The sequence below is a fragment of the Macrosteles quadrilineatus genome, unplaced genomic scaffold (assembly GCF_028750875.1).
Source record: "Macrosteles quadrilineatus isolate MER2022 unplaced genomic scaffold, UCM_ALF_1.0 Scaffold_1__1_contigs__length_201487025, whole genome shotgun sequence".
Taxonomy (NCBI): Eukaryota; Metazoa; Arthropoda; class Insecta; order Hemiptera; family Cicadellidae; genus Macrosteles; species Macrosteles quadrilineatus.
Window position 1 is genome coordinate 148,694,939 of NW_026542594.1, and position 13,291 is coordinate 148,708,229.

At 43.8% G+C, this 13,291-nt stretch overlaps 1 protein-coding gene across 1 annotated transcript in view; it reads left to right on the top strand.

Annotated features, from left to right (window-relative positions):
• The window catches only part of LOC128987129 (transcription factor IIIB 90 kDa subunit), a 73,483-nt gene that overhangs the window by 36,650 nt on the left and 23,542 nt on the right, over positions 1-13,291 (top strand). The gene's annotated exons all lie outside the window — the stretch shown is intronic.

A 13,291-nucleotide genomic window follows, 5' to 3' on the forward strand; every position in this document is an offset into this window, starting at 1 on the left:
GATTATTTTATAAGCTTTTATATTATGACCACAAATAATAGATCTAGGAATCTAATTTTTAGCTACTGACTGCTTGTCCTCTATGCTATATTATAAACAACGACTATGTACTACTGCAAGTTCGTTGACTTTGACATGTCTGATACCGTTATTTTAAAACGATACTGCCGGCACATCGGGAATTTCCATAAGTTAAATCCAAACCTTCCAAGCGTAAAGTTCAGAGGTACCGCCGCCCCTTTCCCGGAAGCCGACCGCCGCTGTTTGTTTATGTCACACCATTGACAATTATATCACGGCCGCCTTTAACTCCAGGCCGCGGCCTTTGAACTGGCAACGTCGCGGGTCTGACTTAGGGGAGGTACGAATGAGGCATTAGTTCAAAATTCCTCCGTGAACAGCGCTGTAGTAGAGAGTGCATTGGCAATGAAGGTTTAGGCCTACTAATCGCAAAAATAGTTCTGTTCATAAAATTAAATTATAAATGCCTCAAATTCAATTTTATTATTTTTTAATTATAAAATTAAACTATCATAACCTAACCGAACTAACCAAACTTGCTGATAATGAAATAATATAACAAAAGTTTAGTACAGTAATAGAAAAAATTATTCTGTTTATTAAATAAAACTAGAAATTGCTCAAATAAAATTTTATAATGACTTAATAATAAAATTAAACTGTCATAACCGAACCAAACCAACCAAACTTGCTGATAATAAAAAAAATCTTTGGTCAAAAAGTAAATGTCACCAGCGGGATTTGAACCCGGGCCTTCAGCATACAGGCCCGTCACGATAACCATTAGACCACTGGGGCCGACGTCTACTGATCGTTTTGTTACGATAATGGCGTTCCCTCAGCTAATAAGAAGCCCACAGCTGTCATCGTAGCCTCTTCTATACCTCCCCTGAGTAAATACCCAACGTCGCAAGTGGTGTTGTAACAGCTGTTTTGTTTGGTAGCAGCTAATTGTATTTGTGTATTTACGAAAGATTGGTTACTGAACTATGACAATATTGACTCCGCTTAAAAATGTACAGATATAGATTTTAATTCCTATTGTTTCGGTTTTCAATTTTGTATGTTTTCTTTTCAATATTTTAATAAATTTATGTTCATAAATTTAAATCTAAATCAATAAAGTGCGAATTAATGAGCTGATGTCACCTGTCTGCCATGTTATCTTATAGGACGTCTGTCACTGAACAACACCACTTGCGATGTTGCCAATTCTACCAGGCCGCGGCCTGTAGTTAAAGGCGGCCGTGATTATATATACCCGAATTGTAAAAAGTTTAGATTATATGTAATCAATGGTTACAGTCAGGATTTGCCCCGGCAGCATCCATATCCATGTCACATGCAATAATAGGCCTGTAGGCCTGCTTTGCAGCCATAGTAGGCACGAGGCTTTATGGCCGAAATATATAAATTACATTCAGAAACTAAGAAAAATTTGTGTGTGTATGCTAGATAACACATACCTATGAACCACCGCGTCGGGCTTTCAGTCTAAAACAAATTAGCATCTGGCTACGTATATATAGGGCTGAGCTATAGGGGTGAGCTATTACCTTAAGTCTCATGGTAATTTCTAGACCTGAGGCCATTTTATTTTTTTTGTCTAGTATCCCCCGAGCCGAAAAAACACTACCCATTCCATTTTTTAAATAAATATATATGTGTGTATGTAAGCGCGAAAACTGCAGTTAAAACATCCGGTGTTGATCAAATTCGTTACCAAAAAAGTGTTAACTAGGTTTATTTAAACAATTTTGCAAACCGGCATGCTCGGACTAATTAAAGGAACGGTGTTTTCTGAGGGGTGGGAGTCTCACGACGGGCTTACCCAACTCCGCGCAGTGGTCAGAAATCTGCCAAAACCGACTGTCCAACTCCGTGTAGTGGTCAATTCGGATCCCTCGTGGCACAAGTCTAACTCCGCCACAGCCCTGATGGCTGAGAGTTTGTTTTTGAAGTTTGAATTTGTTATAAATGTAAATAATTCACAACTGTATGACACCCCAGTAACTAATAAAATAAAGTTAATAAGTACAAAAGAGAATACTTCTGTTTCATTTGAATTTAACTATACCAGTTAATAAAAATTATAGATATTATCAATATACTTTTTTATGTAATGTTTAAAATGTTTTGCTTTTATTTATATCAATATTAAACTTAAAATGTTAATGTTTGCATATGTATATTAACCTAACCAAACCTAAGTAGTTATGAACAAATAAAAGTGTAACCAGTACTTTTGGGACACACGGTATATTTATATATATAGAATATTTTATATTAAACCCTTAAAATCTCATCCGAGAGCACAACAAGTACAAGTTAAAGATTGATGGGTAGCGTAGAGATTAGATGTGGCCAGCGCGCGGAGTTGGACTAGGCCTATACACTAAAGTGACCACCCCGCGGATTTGGACTGGACCCTGCGGGGGCCATCAAACGTTTCCTCGTCTAAAATCTGACCACCGCGCGGAGTTGTTGGGCTACCCCCTCACGACTCCACACGTTTCACGTTTGCATTAAGGCTGATGCAGAAATATCTTATTTACATTTTTTTTCAGGTAAAATAACTCAAATTAATGTATTTCCTCCGATTAACTGGCAGACAATAAACATGTTATGTATTTAATGTAATATATTGTTGTTAATTTACAAATATGTAAATAAAACAACTAGCTGTTACCCACGGGCTTCACCCTGCTTCACCCCGTTTGACTTCACAAGTATTAATAAAATTATTGATTGGTTAAGTTAAGCTGAAATAAACAAAACAGGATACAGTAATACAAACAAATAAGTACAGCTGAGACATTTTTAACATTAGGTAATATGGAAAGTTCCCTTTAGAAAGGAATTACGACCGTAAAGGGCAATTTACGAAATAATGGATAGTTTTGCGCAAGGTTTCTCGTCATGACGAACATTTTAAGATGGTTTATGGGGGTGTGACTTGTAGTTTTCTCAAAAGTTCATGGGTACTTTTGGCTTTATATATAGATTTAGAAAATAAACGCCAGCCGCAAGCTATGATGCGTGCATTTAACTTGATTTATCCTAACTTATTTTTATTACGTTATTAACTTATTTATTTTATTTTATTAACTTTATTTATTTTGTAAGGAAATTTTGACCGAAATTCATAAGAATTTTGAATAAGTCTTTATTACTTCTCTGTGCTGTACCGTATTCCGAATTCCGACTGACGTCGGGCGTCTCTGCCACGATTCGACGGACCCGAGCGAGTGAGGGCTTCGGGCATGGAGGTCAGAATTCGACGGATCCGAAAAATCGAGCGCTGAGACCACATGGGTACACGCTACCCGCGCGGAAGAAAATAATATTGCCCTCTACAATAAAAGCTACACATTACCATACACACAAACCATTTAGTTTTTCCTCTCAGTTTTATCATATCTAAACATAATTGCTTATACTTTTATAGTCCTTTTGGATCTGCTAAAGACATTTTGAAGATTTTAAGGTTTTTGTAGAGCGTTCTTTGTTTGTTAATATTTATTTATTTGCAAGTATAAAAAAGTAGGGATATCGATTACCGATACTGTGTTTTTAATATATAGAAAACAACTAATATGCATATAAACCACATCCATACTATTCAAAAAAAAAATAATGGTATCTGTCTGTACTGTATGTGTATCCATATATAAATACCAAAGTACACATGAACTTTTGAGAAAACTAAAAGTCACACCCCCATAAACCAAATACTTAAAATGTTCGTCATGACGAGAAACCTTGCGCAAAACTATCCATTATTCCTACTAATTGTACAGATATTTAATCTATGGTATCATTGTGATTAAAAACGCCATTAATTATGCTTTCTAACGTCAACGTGAACGCTATCGATGTTTGGACTTGGACCGCCCTCTTACAAAATAGTTTGAATGACAGAGGTAGAAATGAGACGAAATAAGTAGCCTACACTATATCAGTATCAGGACATCCATGACATTAAGACTACGTGTTGTTGGTGCGATTGTGTTTGTGATGAACGTGTCCTGAAGGCGATAACGGCATCGCGGATGACATCGTGTAAAACATCAACAATAAAACTGTGTTAGAACAGCGATAGCGAGCAGTAGCAGTAGTAGTAGCCACCGTCGCCGTATCACAATCACACGCTTTGTATGATAAACGGGCCATGACATTACAAAGGCTTGCTGACTTAAACATCAGCTCACTGCGGACCCGTGTCACACTGGCAATGTCAATGCCGCATAAACACTTGACAAATCTACACTTTACAGCCCTTTGGGCAGCGGAAGCGTGTAATGTTATTGAATATACCCTTGCAATTGTTATAGTAGTACACATTCTTTAGTTTTATCCAGCTATCCTTTATGATAAAAATATAGTGAATTCAAAAATTCCTTTGTAATGAACTATTGTGTGAATTGATTAAAACCTTTCACCTACAATACAGTACTGCTGTAGAAAGAATAATGAAATTACCGACTTGTTTGGATTTTAGATCAATGTCAAATCTACTATACTGTATAGCATTGACGTAGGTAAATGGATTTGAATGTACTTAAAAATATGCACCAGAATGCTCTAACACTTGAAAATGAAACCATCCATAACACGAGTTTATTCGTAGGCCTACATTTATGTGCCTACACATGCGTACATATGGTACTATACATATATTTGAATTTATGATATAAGTAAGCTCAAATTATACAGAAACTGACCAATTTTCATTCGTTTTCTCACTTGGGGACCATTTTCAAATTTACCTACACATGTATATATTTAATCGGTTAATAATCTTGACCATATGCAGAGAAAAAGGTTCCAACCGTTGGCAAATAATGTATATTGGTTATTGCATTAATATTTATAATCTAAAAAATTACGGATCGCAAAAAAAAACTGATGAACGATTTAACAACTATCTAGACCTTGTATGCTTGACAACGATTTATATACATTTACACTGTAACAGCTAAAGATTAGCTTTTGTTGTATTCTTGATCACTTTTCCGCTATTCCTTTTTAAAGCCAAATAAGGGGCTACAAAAATATTCGACCTTTTTAAAGCCACAAATAAATACAAAAGTCTCACTAGAAAGTTAGTGGGTACAACAAATTCAAGAATTATACAAATATATACAGTGACTATAAACCGAGTTATCAATATTAAAAACCTTGTATCAGCAGATGTCTATCCGCGGGGACGATGGGTGGAAGTAGTTGATCCAGGATGGCAACACTTCGAGCGACCGGATCATGAACTGCGCGGGCACACTTGGATACAAGCTGCCACACCGCGACATCGGCCATGCCATACACGAGCTGCGACAACACTCAGCAGCGTAGCTCTGTCACAGTCAAGGGCGTTGACGTAACTACTGTCTGGTCCAGCATACTTGGATACAAGCTGCCACACCGCGACATCGGCCATGCCATACACGAGCTGCGACAACACTCAGCAGCGTAGCTCTGACACAGTCAAGGGCGTTGACGTAACTACTGTCTGGTCCAGCACACTTGGATACAATCTGCAACACCGCGACATCGGCCATGCCATACACGAGCTGCGACAACACTCAGCAGCGTAGCTCTGTCACAGTCAAGGGCGTTGACGTAACTACTGTCTGGTCCAGCACACTTGGATACAATCAGCCACACCGCGACATCGGCCATGCCATACACGAGCTGCGACAACACTCAGCAGCGTACCTCTGACACAGTCAAGGGCGTTGACGTAACTACTGTCTGGTCCAGCACACTTGGATACAATCTGCCACACCGCGACATCGGCCATGCCATACACGAGCTGCGACAACACTCAGCAGCGTAGCTCTGTCACAGTCAAGGGCGTTGACGTAACTACTGTCTGGTCCAGCACACTTGGATACAATCAGCCACACTGCGACATCGGCCATGCCATACGCGAGCTGCGACAACACTCAGCAGCGTAGCTCTGACACAGTCAAGGGCGTTGACGTAACTACTGTCTGGTCCAGCACACTTGGATACAATCTGCAACACCGCGACATCGGCCATGCCATACGCGAGCTGCGACAACACTTAGCAGCGTAGCTCTGTCACAGTCAAGGGCGTTGACGTAACTACTGTCTGGTCCAGCACACTTGGATACAATCTGCCACACCGCGACATCGGCCATGCCATACACGAGCTGCGACAACACTCAGCAGCGTAGCTCTGACACAGTCAAGGGCGTTGACGTAACTACTGTCTGGTCCAGCACACTTGGATACAATCTGCAACACCGCGACATCGGCCATGCCATACACGAGCTGCGACAACACTCAGCAGCGTAGCTCTGACACAGTCAAGAGCGTTGACGTAACTACTGTCTGGTCCAGCACACTTGGATACAATCTGCAACACCGCGACATCGGCCATGCCATACACGAGCTGCGACAACACTCAGCAGCGTAGCTCTGTCACAGTCAAGGGCGTTGACGTAACTACTGTCTGGTCCAGCACATTTGGATACAATCTGCCACACCGCGACATCGGCCATGCCATACACGAGCTGCGACAACACTCAGCGGCGTAGCTCTGACACAGTCAAGGGCGTTGACGTAACTACTGTCTGGTCCAGCCCACTTGGATACAATCTGCCACACCGCGACATCGGCCATGCCATACACGAGCTGCGACAACACTCAGCAGCGTAGCTCTGACACAGTCAAGGGCGTTGACGTAACTACTGTCTGGTCCAGCACACTTGGATACAATCAGCCACACTGCGACATCGGCCATGCCATACGCGAGCTGCGACAACACTCAGCAGCGTAGCTCTGACACAGTCAAGGGCGTTGACGTAACTACTGTCTGGTCCAGCCCACTTGGATACAATCTGCCACACCGCGACATCGGCCATGCCATACACGAGCTGCGACAACACTCAGCAGCGTAGCTCTGTCACAGTCAAGGGCGTTGACGTAACTACTGTCTGGTCCAGCACACTTGGATACAATCTGCCACACCGCGACATCGGCCATGCCATACGCGAGCTGCGACAACACTCAGCAGCGTAGCTCTGTCACAGTCAAGGGCGTTGACGTAACTACTGTCTGGTCCAGCACACTTGGATACAATCTGCAACACCGCGACATCGGCCATGCCATACGCGAGCTGCGACAACACTCAGCAGCGTAGCTCTGTCACAGTCAAGGGCGTTGACGTAACTACTGTCTGGTCCAGCACACTTGGATACAATCTGCAACACCGCGACATCGGCCATGCCATACACGAGCTGCGACAACACTCAGCAGCGTAGCTCTGACACAGTCAAGGGCGTTGACGTAACTACTGTCTGGTCCAGCACACTTGGATACAATCTGCCACACCGCGACATCGGCCATGCCATACGCGAGCTGCGACAATACTCAGCAGCGTAGCTCTGACACAGTCAAGGGCGTTGATGTGACTACTGTCTGGTCCAGCACACTTGGATACAATCTGCCACACCGCGACATCGGCCATGCCATACGCGAGCTGCGACAATACTCAGCAGCGTACCTCTGACACAGTCAAGGGCGTTGATGTGACTACTGTCTGGTCCAGCACACTTGGATACAATCTGCCACACCGCGACATCGGCCATGCCATACACGAACTGCGACAACACTCAGCAGCGTAGCTCTGTCACAGTCAAGGGCGTTGATGTGACTACTGTCTGGTCCAGCACACTTGGATACAATCTGCCACACCGCGACATCGGCCATGCCATACACGAACTGCGACAACACTCAGCAGCGTAGCTCTGACACAGTCAAGGGCGTTGATGTGACTACTGTCTGGTCCAGCACACTTGGATACAATCTGCCACACCGCGACATCGGCCATGCCATACACGAACTGCGACAACACTCAGCAGCGTACCTCTGACACAGTCAAGGGCGTTGATGTGACTACTGTCTGGTCCAGCACACTTGGATACAATCTGCCACACCGCGACATCGGCCATGCCATACACGAACTGCGACAACACTCAGCAGCGTAGCTCTGACACAGTCAAGGGCGTTGATGTGACTACTGTCTGGTCCAGCACACTTGGATACAATCTGCCACACCGCGACATCGGCCATGCCATACACGAGCTGCGACAACACTCAGCAGCGTAGCTCTGTCACAGTCAAGGGCGTTGATGTGACTACTGTCTGGTCCAGCACACTTGGATACAATTTACCACACCGCGACATCGGCCATGCCATACACGAGCTGCGACAACACTCCGCAGCGTAGCTCTGACACAGTCAAGGGCGTTGACGTAACTACTGTCTGGTCCAGCACACTCGGATACAATCTGCCACACCGCGACATCGGCCATGCCATACGCGAGCTGCGACAATACTCAGCAGCGTACCTCTGACACAGTCAAGGGCGTTGATGTGACTACTGTCTGGTCCAGCACACTTGGATACAATCTGCCACACCGCGACATCGGCCATGCCATACACGAACTGCGACAACACTCAGCAGCGTAGCTCTGTCACAGTCAAGGGCGTTGATGTGACTACTGTCTGGTCCAGCACACTTGGATACAATCTGCCACACCGCGACATCGGCCATGCCATACACGAACTGCGACAACACTCAGCAGCGTAGCTCTGACACAGTCAAGGGCGTTGATGTGACTACTGTCTGGTCCAGCACACTTGGATACAATCTGCCACACCGCGACATCGGCCATGCCATACACGAACTGCGACAACACTCAGCAGCGTACCTCTGACACAGTCAAGGGCGTTGATGTGACTACTGTCTGGTCCAGCACACTTGGATACAATCTGCCACACCGCGACATCGGCCATGCCATACACGAACTGCGACAACACTCAGCAGCGTAGCTCTGACACAGTCAAGGGCGTTGATGTGACTACTGTCTGGTCCAGCACACTTGGATACAATCTGCCACACCGCGACATCGGCCATGCCATACACGAGCTGCGACAACACTCAGCAGCGTAGCTCTGTCACAGTCAAGGGCGTTGATGTGACTACTGTCTGGTCCAGCACACTTGGATACAATTTACCACACCGCGACATCGGCCATGCCATACACGAGCTGCGACAACACTCCGCAGCGTAGCTCTGACACAGTCAAGGGCGTTGACGTAACTACTGTCTGGTCCAGCACACTTGGATACAATCTGCCACACCGCGACATCGGCCATGCCATACACGAGCTGCGACAACACTCAGCAGCGTACCTCTGACACAGTCAAGGGCGTTGACGTAACTACTGTCTGGTCCAGCATACTTGGATACAAGCTGCCACACCGCGACATCGGCCATGCCATACACGAGCTGCGACAACACTCAGCAGCGTACCTCTGACACAGTCAAGGGCGTTGACGTAACTACTGTCTGGTCCAGCACACTTGGATACAATCTGCCACTCCGCGACATCGGCCATGCCATACACGAGCTGCGACAACACTCAGCAGCGTAGCTCTGACACAGTCAAGGGCGTTGACGTAACTACTGTCTGGTCCAGCATACTTGGATACAATCTGCCACACCGCGACATCGGCCATGCCATACACGAGCTGCGACAACACTCAGCAGCGTACCTCTGACACAGTCAAGGGCGTTGACGTAACTACTGTCTGGTCCAGCATACTTGGATACAATCTGCTACACCGCGACATCGGCCATGCCATACACGAGCTGCGACAACACTCAGCAGCGTACCTCTGACACAGTCAAGGGCGTTGACGTAACTACTGTCTGGTCCAGCATACTTGGATACAAGCTGCCACACCGCGACATCGGCCATGCCATACACGAGCTGCGACAACACTCAGCAGCGTAGCTCTGACACAGTCAAGGGCGTTGACGTAACTACTGTCTGGTCCAGCACACTTGGATACAATCTGCCACACCGCGACATCGGCCATGCCATACACGAACTGCGACAACACTCAGCAGCGTAGCTCTGACACAGTCAAGGACGTTGACGTAACTACTGTCTGGTCCAGCACACTTGGATACAATCTGCAACACCGCGACATCGGCCATGCCATACACGAGCTGCGACAACACTCAGCAGCGTAGCTCTGACACAGTCAAGGGCGTTGACGTAACTACTGTCTGGTCCAGCACACTTGGATACAATCTGCCACACCGCGACATCGGCCATGCCATACGCGAGCTGCGACAACACTCAGCAGCGTAGCTCTGACACAGTCAAGGGCGTTGACGTAACTACTGTCTGGTCCAGCACACTTGGATACAATCTGCAACACCGCGACATCGGCCATGCCATACACGAGCTGCGACAACACTCAGCAGCGTAGCTCTGACACAGTCAAGGGCGTTGACGTAACTACTGTCTGGTCCAGCATACTTGGATACAATCTGCAACACCGCGACATCGGCCATGCCATACACGAGCTGCGACAACACTCAGCAGCGTAGCTCTGACACAGTCAAGGGCGTTGACGTAACTACTGTCTGGTCCAGCATACTTGGATACAATCTGCAACACCGCGACATCGGCCATGCCATACACGAGCTGCGACAACACTCAGCAGCGTAGCTCTGACACAGTCAAGGGCGTTGACGTAACTACTGTCTGGTCCAGCACACTTGGATACAATCTGCCACACCGCGACATCGGCCATGCCATACACGAACTGCGACAACACTCAGCAGCGTAGCTCTGTCACAGTCAAGGGCGTTGACGTAACTACTGTCTGGTCCAGCACACTTGGATACAATCTGCCACACCGCGACATCGGCCATGCCATACACGAACTGCGACAACACTCAGCAGCGTAGCTCTGTCACAGTCCGCTACCACTCCGCGAGATTCACGATTACAGGTGATTCACCATCGTCATTCACAATTACAGATAAAAATAACCATCGTCACTCACGAGGCGAAATCGTTAACATCTCCCCTAAATCAAGTATCATCATCATCATTGACACCCTTTACCGCGGATAAATAGTAAACATCCCCACAGGTCACAATCACCGGGATATCATCATCGTGTCCCGTGATCCTGGAGAATCGTAAGAATCTCCCCCTAATAAAAATATATCACTAGCACACACACACGTGATCACGGCAAAGTCGTTAACAACCCTTAAAACACGGGGACGTCGTAATCGTGACCCGCGATAGCGGAGAATCGTAAGAATCTCCCCTAAATTAAAGTAATATCACTATCGACACCCGTGACCACGGCAAAATCGAGAAACACCCCTAAAACTCGGGTTGTCATAATCGTGATTGCGGAGAATCGTAAAAATCTCCTCTAAATCAAGGGAATATCATCATTCGTAAACATCTCCCACGGAATGTAATCATGGGAATATCATTATCGTAACCTAAAATCGCGGCATATTAATTATAAACAAATTAAGATTCAATTTTTGTTTGGCAACAATTTTTTTTTTCAAAATGCTGGGACCCCCTTTTCCTTGCGGGCCTTGTCCGAGACGGATCATCTTCAAATGGTCCAAAATCGTTTGGTCCAACGGTTATATTGCCGTTCGTTTGGTCCAAAATCGTTTTATCCAACACTTTAATACGAGTTCGTTTGGTCCAACAGTATAAACTATTGCGTCCCTCACATTGAAGGCGTTCAAATATCCGCCGTCGTATACAATAATAATATCAATAAAATTTTTGCTATAAACATGCCGATTATCTATGTTTTAAACGTTAAAGTTTTGTAGTATTCAAACCACTAAAGCGTACATAAGCAGACTTAAAGCTCAATAGTGTATCATACGGTTGGATGTCTTATAAATTAACAGTTTTTATCACATTTGACACCTTCTAATATACAGAGTGTATAGAAATTCAGTGGACCAACGTGTTTTAAATGTTTATCATACACCGTAATTTTTATTGTTGTATCTATTTACAATGAAGTGTTTACTATTGATCCTCCATCGTTGTCTATAATTCTTAATCAAAAGTTTAAAATAGAACATAAAAACTACATTGATTAGCCTACTCATTATCTGGACGTCCACAATTTTCTGGTAAAAATTTGGTCTTACAGAATTATATATAAGGATCTTATTTTCTTATGTTAAAATTGATGTTCTTCTGTATAATATCATGTTTAGCAATATAACTTTCCATTACGAATAATTGTATAATCTTAATATTACAGTAACTCTTTTAATGATTTCTTATTGCATTATGTTATATCTATTGTACTGGTTGGTGTCTGCCTTTTGACTACTTTTGACTAGATGATATCGTTGGTATTCTTGGGAATATTTCTACTTCAAACTTATCACTTATGATTGTTCCTTCGATGTTTTTTATAGCCAGTCTGGTTCCGTTGAACAGCTTGGGTGGACCTAAGTTTCGCATTAGTATCATAGGCATTCCTAATTTTAGTGACAGTAATGTGGTCGGTTTATGACAAATTGCGAGGTATTTGTATATCTGAGATAGCACGCACAATTATTTTTCACGACTTATGCTAAATTGTGTAATATTAAATAATTACCATACCTTTCATTGATTAACTTATAATACTGCGATTATAAACATACCAAACTTAACACTAACTTGGCTTTTGGAGTCAATAGGGTACACATACATAAATAAATACATACGAATTCGAGCAACAGGTACACTAGTATAGATAAATTAAATAAACCATCTGTTTACAACATTAAATGTGAACTCAAAGCAAAGTTAATATTTATCCACAAATCTAGGGAATTAAAACGCGTTGTTTTAAGATTGACTGGGGATAAAAAGTAAACAGGACACAAACACATTATATATAAATAAATATATGTATATGTACGTGTATATAAATTGCAAACATATCAATTATTTAAACATAACACAAAACAACACATAGGCCTGGGAAGGCAGGTGGTTGGTTTGACGTGACGGCGATTATTTGAACTCCTTCAATGTGAGGGACGCAATAGTTCATACTTTTGGACCAAACGAACTCGTATTAGAGTGTTGGACCAAACGAACTGTTTTACAACTTTTGGACCAAACGATTTTGGACCAAATGAAATACTCCCTAACTGGATGATAAAACGATTTTGGGCCAAACGAACTGTTTTACAACTGTTGGACCAAACGAACTGTTTTACAACTGTTGGACCAAACGAACTGTTTTACAACTGTTGGACCAAACGAACTGTTTTACAACTGTTGGACCAAACGAACTGTTTTACAACTGTTGGACCAAACGAACTGTTTTACAACTGTTGGACCAAACGAACTATTTTACAACTGTTGGACCAAACGAACTGTTTT